Source organism: Wyeomyia smithii, chromosome 2 (genome assembly GCF_029784165.1).
Source record: "Wyeomyia smithii strain HCP4-BCI-WySm-NY-G18 chromosome 2, ASM2978416v1, whole genome shotgun sequence".
Classification (NCBI taxonomy): Eukaryota; Metazoa; Arthropoda; class Insecta; order Diptera; family Culicidae; genus Wyeomyia; species Wyeomyia smithii.
The window spans coordinates 207,294,397-207,320,863 of record NC_073695.1 but is presented as its reverse complement, the minus strand read 5'-3'; the positions used below and the strand labels follow the sequence as shown (position 1 = coordinate 207,320,863).

Sequence of the window (26,467 nt, the reverse complement as noted above, 5' to 3'; positions counted from 1 at the left end):
CAACCGAAATAAATAAAAATTGCACAAAAATATTTTCCAACTTTAGTCGCAACGAAATCAGCAGCTGCAAAAATTCCAGTTGATTTATTATTTTATCTTTCGTTTACATACTTTGATATAATACATTCAAATACTAGTTGCCAGGCATTTGCTTTTTCAAATAACATTCGATAATCGATTTCGTTGCGTACCAACTGGTTGCATAATTATCCAATCGATACACGGACGCTAGTTGGCTAAATAGTACCGTAAGCGGAAGCTTAAAATCAATTTTGTTTTTATTTCGGCTTAAGCGAGCAGCCATTAGTGATCTCGATATTTATAACCGGAGAGACTAGTCTGGTTAGATGAGACAAAAAAGAGTGACATTTAAGTTGCACTGGTCACAAAGAAGTAGATTGCTCTCAGAACAGTCAAATAATGCAGATATTGGCACACTGGAATGTCGCTAAACCAGTACCGGTCAAAGTGTGGTAATACCTTGCGCATTATAAATTTACGCCGTTTTATTGACACTCCAGCGTGAGCCTTCACCTCTGATTACGTTATGAACCAACGGGTCGCGCAAATGTTTTCTGCACAAATCCAATCGCCAGAGTTTCTAGTTTTCTAACCTGTTTTAAAGGCTATGGATTATTGTTCTCATTGGATAATATCTGGTCAGACGGAGCTAGTAGCAAATACGAACCGTAGCAAAAAACTATGGTATGGGTAGCGAAGTAAACGGTGAACAATAACCTCGTTTTTAAACTATAATAATTTTTAAGTTTTTTTACATTTTGAACCTATTGGAAAAACATACACATCGAATCCAATTCTGAAAGTGGAAAAAGATTATTCACAATCAGTAGACAATTTGCAACAAGTAGAGAAGACGTTGGCTTCGATGAATAAAGGCCCAAACACAATGGATACCTTTGCGTTGCGTTGACGGTAATTTGACAGAAAATGTATAGGCTAACTGGCAAATTGCCGCAAACGCAGCCGCAACGTATCCATTGTGTTTAGGCCTTAAGGTAATCCTTCAAATTTATCACGGAAATCATTGACCGAAATTCAAGCAAATGACTTAAAACGTCATTTTGCCGAGAAGGAGACTTGGTCTACTTTGTAATCTTGCAGTAGAAAAAAATATCAGAGATGCTAATATTCCAGTTAAAGTTAATTCTTCCAGTTTTCTTGTATTCAAAAACTACTCAAGTGTTTTTCCAGTTGAGTAACGAAACTCAACCAAGTTGATGGCAATGTATCAAGACATAGAGGTTCACTAAATATTATTTTAATACATGTTAATCATTTTTTATGTTTAAAAATACTAAGTATTATGGTAATGTGAGCGTCTTGTTACCTCTGTATGTAAAATTGACACTCAATTCATTTTATGAATTTAAAATACATAACTAGACATTATCTCACCAAATCCAGGATCAAGTTTTTCCCAGTTTTATTTCCAGCATTTTTCCAGTTTATAAAAAAAAAATATTGCCAACTCTGGCACCAGATGAGTTTTTTTTTTTCTTCATCTATAGTTTATTTGACACGGCACAAATACAAATCAATGTTTAACGGCGCCAATTATATCTGGTAGCTTACTTTCTAAAGTATCTTAATAACTAAAAGCAAATTTTTTATCCTCGCTGCCGACTACGAGCTGAAACTAAATCTAACTTAAAGCTAGAATATTTTGCATTAAAAGCACAGGTTTGCTGTTTGATGGTTTTCATTGCCATAGGTAAGCAGCATATTAAATTTGTTCCGCTGCTGGGCCAAGATATTACGGACTGGAATATTGGGTTGTTTCCATCGGGCCTTGAGAGTATCGTGCGGGTCTGATTGCTGTTTCCGGATCCGGGGTCTTAACGTGTTCTTGTCGTTTGGTTGGATGCAGGCGGAAGGGGGTAGGACTAAACTGGGACGTGGATGGATTTCAGGAAAACGTATACAAGGGACATGTAGGATAGGTCACGGCTCGCCAAGACATCACGAACAGGAACAGCCGGCTGCCTACCTCGGCCTGCAGGGAAGCTATTAATCTAGACCTGGCGTCACGGTGTACAGGGCATGACCAAACAACGTGCTCTATGTCGTGATAACCTTCACCACAGGCACAGATACCACTCTCCCCGAGCCCAACACGACGGAGATGCGCGTCAAATCTATAGTGATTGGACATAAGCCGGGACATCACGCAAATGAAATCCCGACCTACATCCAACCCCTTGAACCACGGGTACGTCGATGCCTTGGGGATTATGGAATGTCACCACCTTCCCAGTTCCCCCTTGGTCCAAGAATTTTGCCAACTGATGATCGTATTCTGACGTACAAATGCGAAAAATTCATTAAAGGCAATTAGTCTTTCATAAATATCACCGTTTGTTGCGCCCACCTTAGCCAAAGAGTCCGCTTTCTCATTACCCGGTATCGAGCAGTGAGAAGGGACCCACGCTAAGGTAATCTGAGTAGATTTTTCGGATAAAGCACTCAGATGTTCCCGTATTTTCCCCAGGAAATACGGAGAGTGCTTAACATCTTTCATCGATCGGAGAGCCTCAATGGAACTGAGACTGTCCGTAAAGATGAAATAATGGTCCGTAGGCATTTTTTCGATAATCCCTAGGGTGTACTGAATTGCAGCTAATTCTGCGACGTAAACAGAAGCAGGATTATCGAGCTTATGGGAGACGGTTAAATTGTTATTGAAGATACCGAAGCCAGTGGACCCATCAAGAAGTGATCCGTCAGTGTAGTACATATTGTCGCAGTTGATGTTTCGATATTTATTGGAAAAAATTTTTGGGATCTGCTGCACGCGTAAATAATCCGGGATTCCACGAGTTTCTTTCATCATGGATGTATCGAAAAACACAGTAGAATCAGAAGTATTTGATAAGTCGACACGATTTGGAATATTCGAAGAAGGGTTAATATTTTGGGACATGTGATTGAAATACAATGTCATAAAACGGGTTTGAGAATTAAGTTCGATTAACCTTTCAAAATTTTTAATCACGGGACGGTTCAAGACCTCACATTTGATTAGAATACGAGAAGACAGGCTCCAGAAGCGGTTTTTCAATGGTAGTACTCCAGCTAAGATCTCCAAACTCATCGTATGGGTCGATTGCATGCAACCCAAGGCGATACGCAAACAACGATATTGTATTCGCTCCAGTTTGATCAAATGTATGTTTGCTGCGGAGCGGAAGCAGAAACACCCGTACTCAATGACAGATAATATCGTTGTTTGGTAAAGCCTTATAAGGTCTCCTGGGTGGGCTCCCCACCATTGTCCGGTTATTGTACGAAGAAAATTCACTCTTTGTTGAAATTTTTTTATCAGATACCTCACGTGACAACCCCAGGTGCCTTTAGAGTCGAACCAGACACCAAGATATTTGTGTACCAAAACCTGAGAAATCGTTTTACCCACTAATTGTGTTTGAAGCTGAGCAGGTTCATGCTTTCTAGAAAAAACTACTATCTCAGTCTTCTCCGTAGAGAATTCGATACCTAGCTGTAAAGCCCAAGCAGACAAATTGTCCAAGGTATCTTGCAATGGTCCTTGCAAATCGGCAGCTTTGGCTCCTGTAACAGAGACCACGCTGTCGTCGGCAAGTTGTCTTATCGTGCATGAATTTGCCAGACATCGTCGATGTCATTTACATAAAAATTGTAAAGAAGGGGGCTTAAACATGAGCCCTGGGGAAGACCCATGTAGCTAATTCGAAAAGTTGCCAATTCGCCATGCGTAAAATGCATGTGCTTTTCGAACAACAAATTATGCAAAAAATTGTTTAAAATTAGAGAAAATCCTTGTCGGTGAATTTTACCCGAAAGAATGTCAATAGAAACGGAATCAAAAGCCCCCTTAATGTCCAAGAACGCAGACGCCATTTGTTCTTTGCGAGCATACGCCAGCTGAATATCTGTTGAAAGCAACGCAAGACAATCATTCGTCCCTTTGGCTCGGCGGAAGCCAAACTGAGTATCTGATAGTAGACCATTTGATTCGACCCAATGGTCTAAACGACGGAGTATCATTTTTTCCATCAATTTCCGGATATAGGATAGCATTGCAATCGGCCTATAAGAGTTGTGATTAGAAGCTGGTTTCCCCGGTTTTTGGATGGCGATCACCTTCACTTGCCTCCAATCCTGCGGTACAATGTGTTGCTCCAGGAACTTATTGAACAAGTTCAACAAGCGCCTCTTGTCATTGCCGGGTAGATTCTTCAACAAGTTGAATTTGATTCTATCTAACCCAGGCGCGTTATTGTTACAGGACAGGAGGGCAACTGAAAATTCTGCCATTGTAAAAGGTGATTCTATCGCGTCGTGGCCCGGAGACGCATCGCGAACAATGTTTTGCTCAGGAACAGAGTCCGGACATACTTTCCTGGCAAAATCAAATATCCACCGACTTGAAGACTCCTCGCTTTCGTTGACCGTTACGCGATTCCGCATTCTTCGGGCTGTGTTCCAAAGAGTGCTCATCGATGTCTCCCTCGACGTCTCGTTCACGAACCGACGCCAATATCCGCGTTTCTTTGCTTTAGCCAAACTTTTAAGCTTGGTATCAAGCTCCGAATACCGTAAATAGTCGCCAGGTATACCTCCCTTCTGGAAGGCCAAAAACGCGTCGGATCTGTGCGTGTAGACATCGGAGCACTCTTGGTCCCACCACGGAGTGGGAGGCCGTTCTTTGATCGTTACGCCGGGATATTTCTTCGTTTGGGCTTGCAACGCGACGTCGAGAATCAAGCCCGCGAGGAGGTTGTATTCTTCAAGTGGTGAATGAAGTTGAAACAACTCGACCGCTTTTGAAATCATTTCCTCGTATAACTTCCAATCGACATTCCGTGTGAGGTCATACGGAATGTCAATTGGTCGCATGCGAGTTGACCCGTTTGTAATTAAAATAAGAATAGGCAGATGGTCGCTACCGTGAGGATCGAGGATTACCTTCCATGTGCAATCCAACCATAGCGACGTCGAACATAAGGATAGATCCAAAGCGCTTGGGCGCGCTGGAGGTTTCGGGATACGTGTCATTTCACCGTTGTTTAAAATAGTCATGTCGAAGTCATCGCAAAGGTTATAGATAAAAGAGGAGCGGTTATCATTGTAAGGGGAACCCCAAGCCACACCATGAGAGTTGAAGTCTCCCAAAATCAAACGTGGCGAGGGAAGAAGTTCTATTAAATCAAAGAGCAGCCGTTGCCCAACCTGTGCTCTGGGAGGAATATATATTGAGGCAATACAAAGCTCTTTACCTCGTATTGTCATTTGACATGCGACAACTTCGATGCCTGGAATCGAGGGGAGGTTAATACGATAGAAAGAATAGCACTTTTTAATACCTAAAAGTACTCCTCCATATGGGGTGTCTCGATCAAGGCGAATAATATTAAAATCAAGGAAGTTAAGATCAATATTTGAAGTAAGCCAAGTTTCACAAAGGGAAAATGCATCGCATTTGTTTTTATTTATCAAAACTTTAAACGAATCAATTTTTAGTAAAATACTTCTACAATTCCACTGTAAGACAGAGATTGAATCCTTCACATACGCAGTTGAATTAGGCATCGAAGGATACAATCGCTGCAAGGAGGGGCCATTGGGCAGTCAACTGCTTCAAAAATGATCTAACTGTTGGGAGGAATGCTGTAAGAAAAATTTTAATTGGATCGGGTACATTGAAATTTTCAAAAATCCAGTCCACAATGTCAGAAAATTTCACTAATCCAGAGTTTGTTTCATCAACTGGATGTGCAAAAGGAACAACTGGGGTTTTAGATGTTCCTGGCAGTGCTGGGAACTCCTTCTGGGACTGTAAATTTGCAAGCCCAGGAGGAGTTTGCTTCGGTTTTTCCGCAGCACTGTTTGGTTTGTTCGTACTTTTCATTACACTTTGGGAAATCTCAGGACCTTTACGGGGAAGTTTAGGAGAAGAAACATTTTTCCTCTTCCTAGACTCCCCAAGATTGGCATAAGATGTTCCCGCTGATAAATCGTCAGAATCGGTTTCATCAGAGCACAACAGATCAAAGGGGTTCGATGTAGAAGTGGTCACGGTCTTCTTCAGCATTTCAGCATAAGAACGCTTTGAACGCTCCTTAAGTGACCGCTTGATTTTATCTCTGCGCTGCATGTACACCGGGCATGTGGAGAGCTCATGCTGGTTTTCCCCACAGTGAATACATTTTTCAGCATTAACACTGCAAGAATCTCCAGCATGAGTCTCCCCTCTTGCACTCTTGCTACCCCTCTTGCACACTTGCTACATCGTGCCTTATTGCAGCAGTAGGCGGCTGTGTGGCCTAACTGCTTGCAATTGGTGCAATTCATAACACGGGGTACATACAATCGCACAGGCAGACGAACCCGGTCGATCGAGACGTGGCTAGGGAGTGCAGATCCGGCAAACGCAACGCGAAACGAGTCTGACGGAGTGTAAACTTTTTTACCGCCGACGAGAGACATGGACCGCAATTGCTTACAATCCAAAATCTTCGCCTGTGTTTCGGTATTTTAGAAGCAACCGGTTGCGCTTTTTAGGATACACTCGACAGACAGACTCGAATCGGTTATGACACCGTCGATCTCCACGTCTCGTGCGGGTATGTAAACGCGATACTCGCGTGTGAAGAGCTCAGAGCAAGCGATAGCATTGGCCTGTGCCAGATCACTGACCACGACACGGAGCTTGTTAGGTCGGACCTTGGAAAATTTCGGTCATGGCCTTGTACCCCTTCGTCAGGTCTTTAGAAATTTGCAGTATGTTTAATCGCTTTGAATTCACTCCTGCCTTTGGACGAAAATAAACAGTATAGCTGCCCTGTTGAGATCCGTCCGGGTAAAGCCTGGGGCGAGGGGGGACTGGAGAATGAACAGGGGAGGGGGTAACAGAAGGGTCAGGGTCAGGGGGGTTCGGGGATGGTGGCACGGGAGGCGAGGGATCTATATCCATCGCGCTAAATGTAGCGCACTAGCGCCGACAAAATAAAGTACCTATTTACTTCTTCCTTCCAGCAGTGGTTGTCCGATCGTTCGAAGCTGCACCCAAAGCAGCCAGCAGCACCAGTACAGCAGCACCAATACAGCCACCAGCAGTGAGCCGGGTGTGAGATCACTCAGCACAGCGACACGACTCGACTGTCAACTGATGGCCTTGAATTAGAAAGATCTATTCACTGTGCACAGATCAAAACTGCAGCTGGTATTTTGCACCAATACAGCCAAAGTTGCGAGCCGGGTACAGAACGTAGCGACACAACTCACAATCTAGTTGGCCTTTAGCGCGAATAATACACTCTATTGTTTGGCTATTCGTACACACGGACCGGATTGTAATAGAACGACCACTTGCACGTCCGTTTCTGTCGAGTGTTCGACGCGGAATGAGATGAGTTTTATTTTAATTTGTTGGAAACTTTAAAAGAGGATTTGATGATTTTTTTAATAACTACCTTAAACAGTCTACTGTCGAAGAAGTTTACAGATGGAATCGCAATTCTGATCATGAATCACATGATTTTTAACACCGTAGAACAAGATAGGACGCTCTGTGTGTCAGGGTGACCCTTTTAGTGTGGCACTATTTGTGCTATGAATTGAGCAACTAATCCAGAAAGTTGATGAGAGTAGTACTAGGCTGAGCTGTGCCGCTGTGCGTACCAGCACGTACTCAAAAAATAGACCCCAGTGTGGCCCAGAACAAAATACCCAGCGACTCCTATCCCTACCTTCACGTTTTACCGACTAGGATACGAGTAACCACGGGAAGATCGATGAACCGATGGAAACTTGATCGTATACTGACAAGAAGGGTGAAGCTGTTTTTTTGGAAGACAGCTTGTCTGAGGGTCTGTCTCCCGTATCAAGGACGACTCAAACAGCGACTGTTCCGGAGCAGGCGACTGAACAACGGAATGCCGTATCTCGCCAGCTACACCTAAAACGGCAGCCATGTCGCAGGAATAATCAGTTAATTAACCCTCTAGTGCCCAAATTATTTTTTGACGGACTTCGAAAACATCACAATGAAGCTTTATAAACATTTATTAGGTACTCATTGATGCTTTTTAAAGGTTCAACTGAAGACCGTCTAAAGGCGGCACTGGACACTAGAGGGATAAAAACTGCGAATATTCAACGAGTAAATACGAATTGAACCAATCGGCAACGATCTAGGCGATAGAATAAAGATGTTGACTGGAAGCTCGGTACATGAAACTGTACATCGTCCAACGTCCCGGGTGGCGTCCGGATCCTGATGGGTCTGGTAAAACCCCACCACTTCGACATCGTTGCGCACCAGGAGTTTTACCGGAAAGCAAAGAAGGTACGGAGGATTTGTGGTCGCAGGGCACAGTACTACCAGAGCGGCGACACCACCAACAAGCTGAATACAATCGTTACAGGGCTAGGCAGGAAGCAGTGTCGTGTGATCAGGAGGCGGTTCTATAACTACACCATCCTCAACATGCACTGCCCTCACGACCCAACGTATAGAAAGAAGCGTTTTACGCGAAGCTGGAGACTCTGTGACAGCTAAAAACATCAAGATCGTCATCGAGGACATGAACACTCAGATCGGAAGAGATGAAATGTACGGACTAGGCCCAGCCTGCACACCGAGACAAACGGCCAGTGTTAACTATGCAGCTTCCCGAGGACAGGTATGTATATGTAGTTCGAAGCAGGCTTGTGAACGATCACGGTTTTCACTGCGATAATCGTCTGCTTTTGATTCTGATGTTGACAAGGCTCGCTGTCGAAATACACTACCACGTTTTTTTTTCCTAAACGTATTTTGACATTTTCCTAGAAATGAGAATTGCGCACGTTGTGTGCGGACATTTTAAAAATTACTCATATCATTGATCTTGTGATAAAATTTTTTAACATAAATAGAATTAATATTCTCGATGTGCGAATGTTATTCGACCATTTTTTCTATGTGCGAGAGCAGACATTCTACATTAACGCGCGAATGCCTACTGCGATCCACACTAACGAAGCGAATCAAATAAAAATGTTGACCGTTTACAAGCCTGGTCCGAAGAACCATCTTTTCTCGCAAAGACGTCCATAACACCGCTTGGAGATCACCTGACCAACGTACAGAAAACCAAATTGACCATGTTTTGATGGATGACCGGTATGGTAACACAACGAGTGATATGAGCAAGTCAACGAGGAAGAACAAGGGCAAGTACAAACGGAAACGGAACGACATGACCACGATTCTCAGACGAAAGAAGCGCCAGCAAAAGGGTCGTGAACATGAGAAGCCCGAGCAGTTGTCTCGTGCCAGCGATACGCAGAACTTATCTCGCAGAGGCTATGTTCCGCAAGCCGGAATGTACAACAATGCAGATGAGAACCTTCTTACGGATCGACAGGTGGAAAGAGTACTTCGATGGACAGCTAAATAGCGGTACAACAAGCAGAAGAGGAGAAGAAACTAATCTAGGAGCACCAGTCCGTTTGCATCACGCAAAGGATTAAGACAAGGGGGTGAACTTCCCTATTTGCTGTTTTGCATTACTTTTGAGGATGTCATTCGGAGGGTGGGCATCGACACGGGGGGCGTGATCTTCACAAGGCCGGTTCAGCTTCTGGGCTACGCGGATGACGCGGATAAATGCGTCGAAAACGAAATACATGCGAGCGAGAGGCTCCAAGAAGAACAACATCAGCCTTCCTACTCAAGACTCTTTAGACGGTGAAGAGCTTGAGGCGGTCGACGAGTTCGTGTATTTGGGGTTACAGGTAACCGCCGACAGTAAAAAATATCCAGAGATGAATCCAGGTTGGTAATCATGTTTACTTTTCACTTCAAATCGAGTGCGAGGACGCATGGAGTTGACGCTGTACAAACCTCTAAAAAGACCGGTAGTCCTCCACGAAATCGAGACAACAATGTTTCTCCCGGAGGACTTGAATTGGAATTTTCAAGCGGAAGGTGCTGCGGACTATCATCGGTGGAGTAGAGATGGACGACGGAGAATGCCGAACGACAACCCTGTTAAATCGCTTCTTCTTGGCCTTGCGACGCTGAAGGAAACCTATGCTCGACCTAAGCCACCTAAGCCAGACGAATCGGAACGCGGATAAATGCGTCGAAAACGAAACACATGCGAGCGAGAGGCTCCAAGAAGAACAACATCAGCCTTCCTACTCAAGACTCTTTAGACGGTGATTAGCTTGAGGCGGTCGACGAGTTCGTGTATTTGGGGTTACAGGTAACCGCCGACAATAAAAAATATCCAGAGATGAATCCAGGTTGGTAATCATGTTTACTTTTCACTTCAAATCGAGTGCGAGGACGCATGGAGTTGACGCTGTACAAACCTCAAAAAGACCGGTAGTCCTCCACGAAATCGAGACAACAATGTTTCTCCCGGAGGACTTGAATTGGAATTTTCAAGCGGAAGGTGCTGCGGACTATCATCGGTGGAGTAGAGATGGACGACGGAGAATGCCGAACGACAACCCTGTTAAATCGCTTCTTCTTGGCAACCCTGCCAGCACCAGAAATTGAGGGGTTTCATAGCCGCAAAAATGACTAGAACAAGATACCTGACTGCCAGTTTTTTCATACATTTTTGAGTTGTTGCTGAAGTAAAGCGGCAGCATGTTTTAATTTGTTGAAAAGTTTCAAATCATCAGAGTGCTAGACTGGGCATTTTTTGGAGTAGTGCATGTCGTTGAAATAGAGCAGGAATAATAGTGCCAAGATGGCTTGGGCCTCGGGCTATCCCGAAAGTAGCGCAGAATAATTAGGATGTTTCGTCGACAATTTTAATACTCAGCGTACGTCCCACCCTTCTTATAAACCAGGAACAAAAACGCATATTTCCAAGCTGTAGGAAATCTTCATGTGGAAAGCGACGAATCTTAGTAGAATCCAGGCCATCCGATGTCAGAAGAACTAAACATAAGTATATTCTAAGGATCCCCACTAACCTCTTCCTTTACGTTGAATTCTACAAAACCTCGACAAATACCTTTTGGCAAAAATAAGCTCCTCTCACAATAAAACTGGTCGGAAATATTCAGTTGAAACCTCTCCAGAGAATTGTTATTGGTGATAAGACCGACCGGAGGCAGCGAGACTTGGAGTAGTAAGCGTAAAAAGAAAGGAAAAGTATAACACAAGCCGGAATTTATAGTGATCTTACTCTCAATAGTACTCAATAGTATTAGAAGTGCGGAATACAGCAAACACACAGGAGATATCATGGTCGCAGTGATGAGTCTATATAGGAAAAAAAAATCTTCCAACAAACAAACATTTAGCTGGAACCAACCCAAAAATCGGTATATTTGTTATCAGAGAATTGTATTTCAGGTTGATATTTGAGACAACTGTATTTATACATTTACCGTGGAGGTGTAAAGTGGCAGACAGTATGAAAAAAATCTAAGCTCCTCGTTCTTGTCATCTCCTGACAGATTTAACGGCTCGCTCCCCTGTGCTGAGTGACAATGAGGTTGTTAAACGGGAAGCAGAAGGACAAGTACCCCTTATGTCTCCTATCAATCGGTGTCATTGGGAAAATGACTTGAAACCACTTGGCAAACGATGAGATATTAAGGATAGTGATATCAGCACGAGAAAGCTTCAATCTAAACCCGCACCCCTGCAACGTGAGAACATCATCCTTTGACCCAGAATTTGCCTCTCAAGAAGGCGCTCAACCCTGTAAAATCCGCAAGATGTAACAAGATATGTTTGAACAAGCACACAATAATGTTAATGTGTTTCACGACATACACATTCCTTTAAGAACGAGACAACAAGACACAAGCTCCGATATTTGTTTATAAATTCGAATAGACGAGATGCTATAGTGTGAGGCCTGGAATTTGTTCTGGTCACTGCAACTATCATCATAAAATTGAAAGTAATTTATTGCGAAACATGTACCAGGAACATTACTTCCTGTAATCGCATAATTATAACATTCGACATTTTATGGATTTGGTGCTTTTTATTGGGAAATGCTTAAAATAGTATGTACTTTTTACATCTGAAAAAATATGCTTATGTTTGCTCGACAAAAGTTGTTTTCTCACATAAAACGCCGAATTGTCACACTACTTAACATTTCACCTTTTTTGTCAAAAAAGTTTCCAACCAAATCCACATCTGCATCCTCTGGGACTCAGAAGTTATTCTGGTCCGGTAACTAACCACCGATGATCCGTTTCTGATGTTCAGCTCGTGCTCGTTGAATACAAGTAAAAACTTCATGAAAGTATCATAGCATTAATTCAACCAATTTGACTTCAAAAGTAATGTTAAATGTATGCATAGTGTGAAGTAGTACTTTCTTCATGATACTATGTTTAGTTGAACTGTCTATTTGCATTTGCTCGGACAACCAACTTTGCCAATGTTACTATTGTGCGATCATAGGCAGATTAGCAAAAGCCTAAAATATGTAAGCACCTACAACCTTTCAGAGTTCTTTTTCCTTTGAAAGATGCCAACTCAGTGACAGGTGTCCCTAGTCGGTCTGTCGTTGACAGATCGAATTTCTTTGTTCATTGGGCATTCAAGTAATCTTTAGCAATCCGTTTTTACTTAACAGAAACAAGCGAAATAACAAACAGCTCAAAACTTCTAGCAGCGATGAAGTTGAAAAGTAACACGTCTAATGCAGTCGGTTCAATAACACCGTATGCGATTCTCGACAACTAAAAACCGTTCACTTTTAATTTAAATTTGCACACACGCTTGAATCATTGCTAAAACCAAACACATTTCACTACACACAAAGAATTTATGAAGCCTTGGTTATTATTGTTCTTCCCCAAAAGGTGTTCACTGTTTACTGGATGATCCATCGATTTCGTACAAAAGTGGTCTCTTGATCGAGCGCTATGATATTCACCAATTTGGATCTCGTCTCAGCGAACCATTTATTGTTGGTTTGATTTTTCTTCTATCTAGACAGCTAATTAACAGCGCATACCTTCGAAACCCCTGCTGCGGTGTGTTTGGCTTGATTTTTTCCTCGAAACCGACCCGTTTGCCGTTTATAGCTTCTCCTCTCTTAACGCGGTGTGCACCGGTTGTTAGCGATAAATACAACCCTTTTGGCACCTTAATCCAGGCACGCATACTAACCTGGTACAAAAATATGCAGGCTCATATTCGGGCCAGAAATCTCGTATTCGGTTTTATTGTTTAAAGAGTGCTTATACCGTTAGACGGTGGGAATTTGCTGTTTTAAATGCCACTGACAGGCTGTATACACTCGCGCTAGGTCTGGTTAAGATACACACTTGTTTTTCCTTCTTCACACGTTCTCGCACACCAACGCGAACTTTTTTTTATTACACTCTCGAATATAGGAAGCTATTTTTAGCAGAGCACGTCTAAAAACAGCACCACGATAATAAATTACTATTTAGCATATAGAATATATTTCACTGTTTAATGCTAAACTTTCCTCACTGCTGCGCGAACGTTTTTCGCTTTTTCAACATTAGACATTCTCGGGATGAAGATTTTTCACTTAAATTTTCTAGACAACTTTCGCACGGTAACCACTCACTGAATCGAAAACAATTAGCAATTGTGAATTAAGTGCTTGTTCATCACTACACACGCGTAGGTAAACGCACCGTTTAGATTCGCCATACGCAGGAGAGGATTGGAATCGAGAAAAAGGTACATGCATGTTTGACTTAGTCAGAGCTACTGCTCTAGGCTAGCAGAATCGTGCTGTGGGTGATACGAGAGAAAGAGAACAGGTACTACTACGTGCTGCACCGCGAGTAAGATGAAATGAAAAGTCAAATGAGAAAAAATCAACTAATTTGCGAGTTGTTAGATTGATGGAGCAAAAAACAAAACGCGCATTCACTCGACTAAACGTGAGTTCGTGGGTTGCCTTCATCTACAATCGATGCAAGCGGAAAATAACAGGGAACTAAATTGCAGCAGGAAATAATTGCAACAATGACAGCAGTGATGGTGAACCCCTCGAGATGGGAACTGTAACTGTATTCTTTTTCTTTTTAATCTTTAATTTAATTCTTTAATCTCAGCTTAAAAATGGTACAATATGGAAATTTTGAGATTTTTTCAAGATTTTCAGATTTATATTTTGTAATTGAGAATAATTCTTATCAACGTTCCGAATTCGAATACTTCCAGTTGAAAATTTACTTTTAACAGTGTAGTTCATTAATAAGGTAAATTCTAGAGATGGTCGGGTTTGGCTTTTTTCAACCCCATACCCGACCCGTACCCGAATTTTTTTTCGGTTGATACCCGAACCCGAAATTTTTTTTTTTTTGTGAAACCCGGAACTGTGAAACCCGAACCCCATTTTTTTCTTGGTCGATTGTTTGTACCAATTTGAAGCTGCTCTGAAGCTTTGAGCCTCGAATGGTATTGAAATGTTAGTGATTTTTACAGTTGCATGAAATTAGACATAATTATCTTATGAAAATGCTTATTTCATATAGTCGGGTTTCAGGTTTTCAGACCTAAGCCCGTCATTTTCAAACCCCAACCCGACCCAAACCCGATTTTGTTCCATCAAGCCCGAACCCGACCTGTACCCGACATCTTCAAAAAATTTTCAAACCCGAACCCGACACTCAAAAAATTTCAAACCCGACCCGAACTCGATGAGTACGGGTCGGGTTCGGGTTTGAAAACCCGAAACCCGACCATCTCTAGTAGATTCGACAACCTGGACCAAATGGTGATTGTAAGTGGGATATAAGACAATGCACAGCTCTGAAGTAAACAAATAAGTTTTATTCCTTTTGAGCAATTCCACAAAAAAACGGGCAACCAATTTAATCGACCAGTTTTGAATGGCTGAAACTTTGCATAAATGTTTCTATAGGCAAAAGATGCCATTTTGTGCTATTGGTTTAATTTTTTGGAACACGATTCTAAGTTTACAACTTTTTTTTTTCTTCACAAATCATTTATTTGACACGGCACAAATACAATTCAATGTTTAACGGCGCCAATTATATCGGATGACTTAAAATCTATAAGCAAATTTTTTATCCTCGCTGCCGACTACGAGCTGAAATTAAGTCTATCTTAAAACTAGCATGTATTATTCAAGTGTTTTGTAGTCTGATGATCATCGAATGAATATGCAGCATGTATGAATTTGTTCTGCTAAGCCACGATGTCATGAGCTGGGACAGGGGCTTGTAATCCTCGGGTTCTGAGGGTATTGTGCGGGGTCTAGTTGCTGGTTTTGGTTCGTTGTTGTTGTTCGCTGGTGTTCAAGTGGCCATATGGTATGTGCCGCTGAGCCAAGATATTAAGACAGGCCTCGGGTTTTCCTGGCGAGTTCGTGTGGGGTTCAATTTGCTGGTTCCAAAATCGAGGTCTACGACGTGATCTTGCCGTTTTGATGAATGTGGGTGGAAAGGAATGGGACTAGACTTGGGCATGGATGGATTTCAGGAAAATGTATATAAGGGACATGTAGGGTAGGTCGCGACTCGCCAAGACATCACGAACAGGGACAGCTGGTTCTCTACCCTCGGCCCGGAGGGAAGCTATTAATTTAGACTTGGCGTCACGGTGTACAGGGCATGACCAAACAACGTGCTCTATGTCGTGATAACCTTCACCACAGGCACAGATACCACTTTCTCCGAGCCCAATACGACGGAGGTGCGCATCAAATCTATAGTGATTGGACATAAGCCGAGACATCACGCAAATGAAATCTCGACCTACATCCAACCCCTTGAACCACGGATTCGTCGATACCTTGGGTATAATGGAATGTAACCACCTTCCCAGTTCCCCTCTGGTCCAAGAATTTTGCCAACTGATGATCGTGTTCTGACGTACAAATGCGAAAAATTCATTAAAGGCAATTGGTCTTTCATAAATTTCACCGTTTGATGCGCCCACCTTAGCCAAAGAGTCCGCTTTCTCATTGCCCGGTATCGAGCAGTGAGAAGGGACCCACGCTAAGGTAATCTGAAACGATTTTTCGGATAAAGCACTCAAATGTTCCCGTATTTTCCCCAGGAAATACGGAGAGTGCTTAACATCTTTCATCGATCGGAGAGCCTCAATGGAACTGAGACTGTCCGTAAAGATGAAATAATGGTCCGTGGGCATTTTTTCGATAATCCCTAGGGTATACTGAATAGCAGCTAATTCTGCGACGTAAACAGAAGCAGGATTATCGAGCTTATGGGAGACGGTTAAATTTTTATTGAAGATACCGAAGCCAGTGGACCCATCGAGAAGTGATCCGTCAGTGTAGAACATATTGTCGCAGTTGATGTTTCGATATTTATTGGAAAAAATTTTGGGGATCTGCTGCACGCGTAAATGATCCGGGATTTCACGAGTTTCTTCTATCATGGATGTATCGAAAAACACAGTAGAATCAGAAGTATTTGATAAATTGACACGATTTGGAATATTCAAAGAAGGGTTAATATTTTGGGACATGTGATTGAAACACAATGTCATAAAACGGGTTTGAGAATTGAGTTCGATTAACCTTTCAAAATTTTCAATCACGGGACGGTTCAAGACCTCACATTTGATTAGAATACGAGAAGACAGGCTCCAGAAGCGGTTTTTCAACGGTAGAACTCCGGCTAAGCCCTCCAAACTCATCGTATGGGTCGATTGCATGCAACCTAAGGCGATACGCAAACAACGATATTGTATTCGCTCCAGTTTGATCAAATGTGTGTTTGCTGCGGAGCGGAAGCAGAAACACCCGTACTCAATTATAGACAATATCGTTGTTTGGTAAAGCCTTATAAGGTCTCCTGGGTGGGCTCTCCACCATGATCCGGTTATTGTACGAAGAAAATTTACTCTTTGCTGACTTTTCTTCATCAGATACCTAACATGGCAACCCCAGGTGCCCTTAGAGTCGAACCAGATACCAAGATACTTATGCACCAAAACCTGAGAGATCGTTTTACCCATTAATTGTGGTTGGAGCTGAGCAGGTTCATGCTTCCTAGAAAAAACTACTATCTCAGTCTCCGGAGAGAATTCGATACCTAGCTGTAGAGCCCAAGCAGACAAATTGTCCAAGGTATCTTGCAATGGTCCTTGCAAATCGGCAGCTTTGGCTCCTGTAACAGAGACCACGCTGTCGTCGGCAAGTTGTCTTATCGTGCATGAATTTGCAAGACATTCGTCGATGTCATTTATAAAAATTGTAAAGAAGGGGGCTTAAACATGAGCCCTGGGGAAGACCCATGTAGCTAATTCGAAAAGTTGCCAATTCGCCATGCGTAAAATGCATGTGCTTTTCGAACAACAAATTGTGCAAAAAAATTGTTTAAAATTGGAGAAAATCCTTGTCGGTGAATGTTACCCGAAAGAATGTCAATAGAAACGGAATCAAAAGCCCCCTTAATGTCCAAGAACGCAGACGCCATTTGTTCTTTGCGAGCATACGCCAGCTGAATATCTGTTGAAAGCAACGCAAGACAATCATTCGTCCCTTTGGCTCGGCGGAAGCCAAACTGAGTATCTGATAGTAGACCATTTGATTCGACCCAATGGTCTAAACGACGGAATATCATTATTTCCATCAATTTCCGGATACAGGATAGCATTGCAATCGGCCTATAAGAGTTGTGATCAGAAGCTGGTTTCCCCGGTTTTTGGATGGCGATCACCTTCACTTGCCTGCAATCCTGCGGTACAATGTTTTGCTCCAGGAACTTATTGAACAACTACTTGTCTGTTTTATTGGCTCTTATCGGTGAAAATTAAATAAAACAGCTTTATTTCGCGTAACGCGTTTCGGTCTACTATTCTTCGACCATCATCAGACGCAAATGGCTGTGTGCAACCTATCGGTCTTGTCTGACTGAACTATCAGAAAACAGACAAGTAAACGTTCACGGTGATTAATCTAACCAATACTTATTGAACAAGTTCAACAAGCGCCTCTTGTCATTGCCGGGTAGATTCTTCAACAAGTTGAATTTGATTCTATCTAACCCAGGTGCGTTATTGTTACAGGACAGGAGGGCAACTGAAAATTCTGCCATCGTAAAAGGTGATTCTACCACGCCGTGGCCCGGAGACGTATCGCGAACAAAGTTTTGCGCAGGAACAGAGTCCGGACATACTTTCCTGGCAAAATCAAATGTCCACCTACTTGAAGACTCCTCGCTTTCGTTGACCGTTACGCGATTCCGCATTCTTCGGGCTGTGTTCCAAAGAGTGCTCATTGATGTCTCCCTCGATGTCTCGTTTACGAACCGACGCCAATATCCGCGTTTCTTTGCTTTAGACAAGCCTTTCAGCTTGGTATCAAGCTCCGAATACCGTAAATAGTCGCCAGGTATACCTCCCTTCTGGAAGGCCAAAAACGCGTCGGATCTTTGCGTGTAGACATCGAAGCACTCTTTGTCCCACCACGGAGTTGGAGGCCGCTCTTTGATCGTTACGCCGGGATATTTCTTCGTTTGGGCTTGCAACGCGGCGTCGAGGATTAAGTCCGCAAGGAGGTTGTATTCTTCAAGTGGTGGATGATGTTGAATCGACTCGACCGCTTTTGAAATCATTTCCTCGTATAACTTCCAATCGACATTCCATGTGAGGTCATACGGAATGTCAATTGATCGCATGCGAGTTGAACCGTTAGTAATTGAAATAAGAATAGGCAAATGGTCGCTACCGTGAGGATCGAGGATTACCTTCCATGTGCAATCCAACCGTAGCGACGTCGAACATAAGGATAGATCCAAAGCGCTTGGGCGCGCTGGAGGTTTCGGGATACGTGTCATTTCACCGTTGTTTAAAATAGTCATGTCGAAGTTATCGCAAAGGTTATAGATTAGAGAGGAGCGGTTATCATTGTAAGGGGATCCCCAAGCCACACCCTGAGAGTTGAAGTCTCCCAAAATCAAACGTGGCGAGGGGAGAAGTTCTATTAAATCAAAGAGCAGCCGTTGCCCAACCTGTGCTCTGGGAGGAATATATATTGAGGCAATACAAAGCTCTTTACCTTGTATTGTCATTTGACATGCGACAACTTCGATGCCTGGAATCGAGGGGAGGTTAATACGATAGAAAGAATAGCACTTTTTAATCCCTAGAAGTACTCCTCCATATGGGGTGTCTCGATCAAGGCGAATATTAAAATCATGGATAATAAATTAGAAGTGAAGTTAGCTAAGCTGAAGAATCGGAAAATATTCCTGCTCAATTGTAGAAGATTGAAAATCACCCCACAATTTTCTAAACTTCTCCTTTCAATTGGATGTAGAGAACGATCGTTCGGTCATCGAAATGGAAAAAGCGGTAAACAACTTTAAGCAGAAAGCGCTCAGTGTTCTAATCTCTGACACAATGCGAAGCGTAAAACGAAATCAGCAAACGGCAAAACAAAAACGTGATCTGCTGGAGCGAATGTTTGGGGTAGCAGATTCATCTCTGCTTCTGCTGAAAGTGGCCAGAAAAGGAAGACGTGTTTTCGATCGGAGCAAACAACTTCAAATCCAGAAATTGGAAAAGCTTAAATCGAATAAATTAGAGCTAGGTGGATGTGAAAATTGGGTGATGAACTGCAGTAGTAATGTGCTGCCCGATTGTTTAACCCGTTCCCTTAGCTTGGGTTGTGGTTTCAATATTACCAATCCGCATGATGCTCCATATGTCCAGGTACTTTCCGAGATAGAAGGTGTAATACAAAACATTCCAGAAGCAGATATCATCCGAAATGATGTATCAAATGCGCTTGTCAATCATATCAATTTTACGAAGCAACCTTTCCACGACCGGAATGAGTGGTTGAGAAAAGATTTGCATGAATCTAGGCGGTTTTTAAAATCGCATAGCGAAATCATCGTAACGAAAGCTGATAAAGGCAAAACGATTGTAGTCATGGATCGAGATGAGTACGACAGTAAAATGGAATCATTGATCAATGACGAAAAAACGTATGAACGATTGATAAGAGATCCCACAGCTGTTACTCTGAAGAGGATCAACTTAAAGATTGACGAGTGGTACGATAAAGGCTTCATAGATAAATCGCAAAAGATGAAACTGAAGCTGTTCAATTGCAACCCACCTCGTGTATACGGTTTACCAAAGACCCACAAGGATGGAAGACCATTGAGGATAATTGTGTCGACCATCGGAACAGCGACCTATAAAATGGCAAAGTACCTGTCAAATGTTTTAAACAATGTCGTGGGAAAAACGCCGCACCATATGGTGAACAGTTTTCAGTTTGCGAATGATGTACGCAAACAAGAGCTACATTCGGATACAATACTTTTCTCCCTGGATGTAGTATCGCTGTTTACAAATGAACCAGTTGACTTCGCGATAGAATCTGTTGACCGTCGTTGGGATGAAATAGAAAATTATACCTCTATCGAAAAATGTTCATTTTTGGAAATGTAGAAAAATGTATTGGAATCCACTTTCTTCCAATACAAAAACAGTTTTTATAAACAGAAGTTTGGAATTCCAATGGGATCACCTTTGTCTCCTGTGGTAGCGAACATCGTTTTGGAGCGAATTGAAAGTGCGGCTCTAGAAGAACTGCAAGCACGTGGTATAAAACCGGATATCTTTAGGCGCTACGTGGATGACTGCTTGATGGGTGCTAAACGCGAAAACACAGATGAAATTCTTGCAGTGTTCAATAGTTTTCACTGCAGTTCACAATCGAAATGGAAGCAGAAGGGAAGCTGAAGTTTTTAGACACTATCCTACGAAAAAGCGATGGAAAGATATCGACTGAATGGTTCCCCAAAGATCCAGACGGTAGGTATCTGGACTTCAAATCGGACAGCCCTTTCTGTCACAAGAAAAACACAGTGATAGCTGTAGTAGATAGAGCTCTAAAACTAACCGATGCTGACCTAAGACAGAAAGCTTCAGAAGTTGTCAAAAAAATAATGAAGAAAAATAATTATCCTGTTTTCTTTGTAAAAAATGTTATAAAGCAAAGATTGCATAAAATGTACAACAGTCTGGAAAAACCAAATGTAATTAAGAATGAACGCTTTGTCACTATACCGTACATAACAGGCTTAGGAGAAAAACTAGCTAGGTACCTAAAACAATTTGGGATTGATTTTGCTTATAGGCCACTTGACAAAATTAAAAACATATTGTTCACAAAAACTAAAGACAAAATTCCAAAAGACAAAAACACAAACGTGGTATATGAGATTAACTGTGGTCAATGTAACAAATCATATATCGGAGAAACGAGCCAGTTTTTGTATAAGAGATTGGAACAACACAAATATAATATTAAGACGAAAAACATCGGAGGCACAGTCTTAGCCCAACATACTTTAGAAACAGGGCATAAGTTTGATTTCGACAAAACTAAAATTAAAGAAAAGGTATCTAAGCACAATACAAGACTAATAGCTGAAACATTTCATATTAAAGTTAGAGGAGATGATAACGTTGTTAACAAACAAAAAGACTCTATCATTTTCAAAGCTGCATACAACCCTATAATTTGCAAACTAAAAACAGGAAAAGGAAGAAAATTAGATAACCGAAAACAAAACAGAAGTTGTGGTGTGTACAGTAAGTCGTAAAGTTTGTATGTTTGAATTTTGTGTTTTTGTTCTGAATGTATATTAAATAAAGTTAATTTTAGAGTCCGCTGATGATGAGTGAAAGCCAGTAGTAACTCGAAACGTACGGACAAACTGGCAAATGTAGTTTAATTTATTTACTCCGCCGAAAACTGTCGATCACAAGAAGCAATCAAATAGATGCGGCGATAACCACGATAAAACACTAAAATCATGGAAGTTGAGATCAATATTTGAAGTAAGCCAAGTTTCACAAAGGGAAAATGCATCGCATTTGTTTTTATTTATCAAAACTTTAAATGAATCAATTTTTGGTAAAATACTTCTACAATTCCACTGTAAGACAGAGATAGGATCCTTCATATACGCAGATGAATTAGGCATCGAAGGATACAATCGCAGCAAGGAGGGGCCATTGGGCAGTCAACTGCTTCAAAAATGATCTAACTGTTGGGAGAAGTACTGTGAGGAAATTTTTAATTAGATCAGGTATATTGAAGTTTTCAAAAATCCAGTCCACGATGTTAGAAAAATTCACCAATCCAGAGTTTATTTGATTATCTGGGTGTGCAAAAGGAACAACTGGGGTTTTAGATGTTCCAGGAAGTGCTGGGAACTCCTTCTGGGACTTTAAATTTGCAAGCCCAGGAGGAGTTTGCTTCGGCTTTTCCGCAGCACTTTCAGATTTGTTCGTATTATTCATTCCATCTTGAGAAACCTTAGGTCCTTTCCTGGGAAGCTTAGGAGAGGAAAGATTTTTCCTCTTTCTAGACTCCCCAAGACAGGCAAAAGAAGTTCCCTCTAGTGGTTCGTCAGAGTCGGTTTCATCTGAAGCCAACAGATCAAAGGGGTTCGATGTTATGGTAGAAGTGGTCACGGTCTTCTTAAGAATCTCAGCGTAAGAACGCTTTGAGCGCTCCTTAAGAGACCGTTTAATTTTATCTCTGCGTTGCATGTACACCGGGCATGCGGATAGCTCATGCAGATTTTCTCCGCAATGAATACACTTTTCAGCGCCTACACTGCAAGAATCTTACGCATGAGTACCCCCACACTTGCCACACCGTGCCTTATTGCAGCAGTAGGCAGCTGTATGGCCTAACTGCTTGCAATTGGTGCAATTCATAACACGGGGCACATACAAACGCACAGGCAGACGAACCTGGTTGATAGAAACGTGGCTAGGGAGTGCAGATCCGGCAAACGTAACGCGAAACGAGTCTGACGGAGTGTATACTTTTTTACCGGAGACGAGCGACATGGACCGTAATTGCTTAACATCCAATACTTTCGCCTCGGTAGTGGATTTTTTGAAGCAGCCGACGCCGCTTCTCAGAATACACTAAACAGTCAGACTCGAATCGGTTATGACACCGTCGATCTCCACGTCTCGTGCAGGTACATACACGCGATACTCGCGTGTAAAGAGCTCAGAGCGAGCTATATCGTTGGCCTGATCCAGATCATTGACCACGACACGGAGCTTGTTTGGTCTGACTTTTGCGATTTCGGTCACGGCCTTGTATCGTGACGTCAGATCTTTCGCGATTTGTAACGTGTTCAGTGATTTTCCTCCTGGTTTGGGCCTCATGTAGAGAACCAGTGGACCCGTTGATCCGTCTGGGTAAAGGCTGGGACGAGGATTGACTAAAGCAGGGACAGACGGGGGGTGAACAGGTGGGTCAGGGTCGGGTGGGTTTGGAGACGGGGGATTAGGGGCTAAGGGATCCACATCCATTGCGCTCAAACTAGCGCAACAGTACAGTGGCAAAGAATCACGTACCTCTTTTTTGTCGTCTTCAATAGCACAATGACCGAGTCTTTCGGTGCTGGAACGGGCAGCTTCGCAGCGACATAGCTATAACACAATAGCAGGATGACCTTCGGATTATCAGTTTGTCTTTACACCGCACTTCGCACTCTTTGAAACACAACCGAGTAAGCAATGCTTTTTTTCTTCTTCACACAGTAGCGATTTTATAGCGAGACAATCACTTAATGCGTCCGTTTTCGTCGAGCGTTCGGGACGGAATGAAGTTTACAACTTTGCCGAAGACGTTATACCGATCGAACAAACCGTTTTGGCCCCAAAGATATTTGTAATCATCAATATCTTCCCAAAATAGCATTTTTGAATAGCTTCTCAAAAATGAGTCGCGTTCCAAAAGAAGGTATACGCTAACAGGTAGTTACAATGTGTTTATTACAAAACCGTGTTTTTTTGTATACCACTTAGAGCAATTCTACTGGTTTCATTTGAAAGCTTAGAAAATTTTCCTCGTTGAATGTATGAAAAAAGGGTTGGGCGCAAAAACTTCGCCTTCGTTGCAAACGGACTTTCAGAAGTCGTGCCTCGAAGAGGCCAAAATTTCACTTTATTAACCGATTATGAAAAAGACATAAATCTTTCGATGTCGGAAAATGTTTTGACTGCCAGGAATGCGTGAGATGTTGTCTCAGAAATGTATGAATCGTCGAGATCTGGTGTTGTCTCTAATTTTTTATACCAACTTTCTCAAAGTCAAAAAGTTTTTAAGCTAGAAGACTCTCCCAGATAGTAGATAAAAAAATGGAATTTTACATGAAGAGTATTCTTTGTGAAGACGAAAATTTTGGGACCTACCGCTAAATGAAATTCGACAAGTCGATTTTCAATGGCACTCAACTGTTTATGTCATGCGACAAACAACAATTCAAATGTTGTCCTCGAATTGTCCATTGACTGAACTATGTGACGTTTTGCTTAAACTTCACGTGTGTTACACAGTGAGTGGTATCGCTAATGATAGCAGGAAAACACTTCATCTGTAACGTTGTTCTCTTTTACTCTCTCTTTTCAATATGCTCCCGCATTCATATCCTTACTACAACACAACTCGTGCTGAGAGTGAATGATATGATCGCGCCAAACTACTGGTTTTTAATCTCGTTTTGCTACATGATAGTCATCGATTTAAAATACTTTTTTAAATTTTTTTTATCTTCATCGCGTTCTTAAATTTTTGTTGTAGATTTTGGCACGTTTCACCATTGGCATGGTACGATTTTGGCACACATGTGCCAAAAACAAACGGTTTTTTTCAGTCTTATTCGTTTTCTCGTTTTTATTTTACCAATTTAAGTTCAACAACTGTCATAATAAAGGTATTATGGTTCTCTATGTTACCGAGGTGGATGGCCGGAATCAGTAAATAGGTAATAGTCATGACCAAAGCAGTCGACATCATTGGTATCAACCGTGGAGCAGTGGAAGAGGCCTTCGGACCTCTCAAGTGGGAAGCTGCGAGAATAGGGCTCACGATTAACTCTGCCAAAACTAAAACCATGGTGGCTGGTAGAGCGCGGGGTAGTCCGACGGATGTTGGTGCTGAGGTGGTGTTAAATGGGGAAACCTTCGAAGTACCGTCTGCCGGGGTGAGATTGTGCCAGAAAAGGATACATTTTTGTTCTTTAGCTTGTAATGCACACATTTAGGCAATGAGTTTGATCGAAATCACGTCAATGCACACTAAAATGTTTAGTTAACGACTGCCGCAAATACGGTTAAGTTACAATCAACTATAATTTTGCTAATATAAATGAACTTTAGCCTAATCTCACCCCTTATATGGGGTGAGATTTGCCAAAAACAAAAAGTTGAATTAATTACCTGTTAAATGAACAGTAGTGTATCTACGAATAATTCACATGAATAGATAAAACAGTAAGTATAGGGATGATCATAAAAAACGTGGACTATTAGGGGCTGTAGGGGGTTGACCAGAAACTACGTTTCATATGAATTATAGAAAAATGTATGACTGGATCAAATCGATATCTGGAGTAACCAGTTATGAGAACGTGGCTTATAGACAGTCTCTATACACATAGGGGCGTCTCCAGGTAGCTTAGAAAGGAAAAACGTTAGAACCTAAAACCTGAGAAGACTTCGTTTCAATTATTATGTGTAATTGACCACTGTATATTTCATTGGAAATCACAAAACCGCTAGAAACGTACCCACAACCCTCCTTCCTCGCTTTAAAAGTCGTCAGTTTATATATAATAGGTGTACAAAATTTTGTTACATTCCATATGCAATACCAGTCATTGTGAATTTCCATCTAACAGTTGTTAGCTTTTAAGTTTAGTAAAGCGGGCAATGTATGCAGTTTGCGAGGATGCGAAAATGAACGGGAATAGAAGGTGTGACTTTTAGGCTTGGGAAAAATTTTCCCTCGTCCAGACGGGACTCGAACCCGCAATCTCCGTTGTCTCCGGCAAGGTGTTTTGGCCAATTAAACTACTGGGAAAGGTATAAATAGTTCTAAACCAAAGTCGAATCACCCTCTACTATTGTGTTCCCGTATCTCAGCACGCCAACGATGAACTGCACACACTGCCTGGTGGGGGTTTATTTTTGTAACTGAGAGAGTGATCTCTTCACGCACACAGTGTATAACGACTTATTATATCTACAGTGGCGCAAGCGATGAGACACGTCAGTTGCTGGCTAGACTCCGAACGCGTATCACGGAAGAGCTCCGTTGGCTAAATTTACTTTACGAACTAATTTCATTTTCATGTCATATGACTTACATTTTAAGTTTAGTAAAGCGGGCAATGTATGCAGTTTGCGAGGGCAGTGTGTGCAGTTCATCGTTGGCGTGCTGAGATATGGGAACACAATAGTAGAGGGTGATTCGACTTTGGTTTAGAACTATTTATACCTTTCCCAGTAGTTTAATTGGCCAAAACACCTTGCCGGAGACAACGGAGATTGCGGGTTCGAGTCCCGTCTGGACGAGGGAAAATTTTTCCTAAGCCTAAAAGTCACACCTTCTATTCCCGTTCATTTTCGCAAACTGCATACATTGCCCGCTTTACTAAACTTAAAATGTAAGTCATA

The 26,467-nt window shown here is 42.1% G+C and overlaps 2 protein-coding genes across 4 annotated transcripts in view; one reads left to right on the top strand and one right to left on the bottom strand.

The window, feature by feature from the left end:
• The window catches only part of LOC129724833 (SLIT-ROBO Rho GTPase-activating protein 1-like), a 177,605-nt gene extending 163,900 nt beyond the window's left edge, over positions 1 to 13,705 (bottom strand). The window contains exon 1 of the mRNA XM_055680052.1: positions 13,148 to 13,705. The gene's annotated coding sequence lies outside the window, so the exon portion shown is untranslated. The remainder of the gene's footprint in view (positions 1 to 13,147) is intronic.
• LOC129724834 (intraflagellar transport protein 74 homolog) overlaps positions 1 to 26,467 on the top strand; it is a 106,363-nt gene that overhangs the window by 72,803 nt on the left and 7,093 nt on the right. The gene's annotated exons all lie outside the window — the stretch shown is intronic.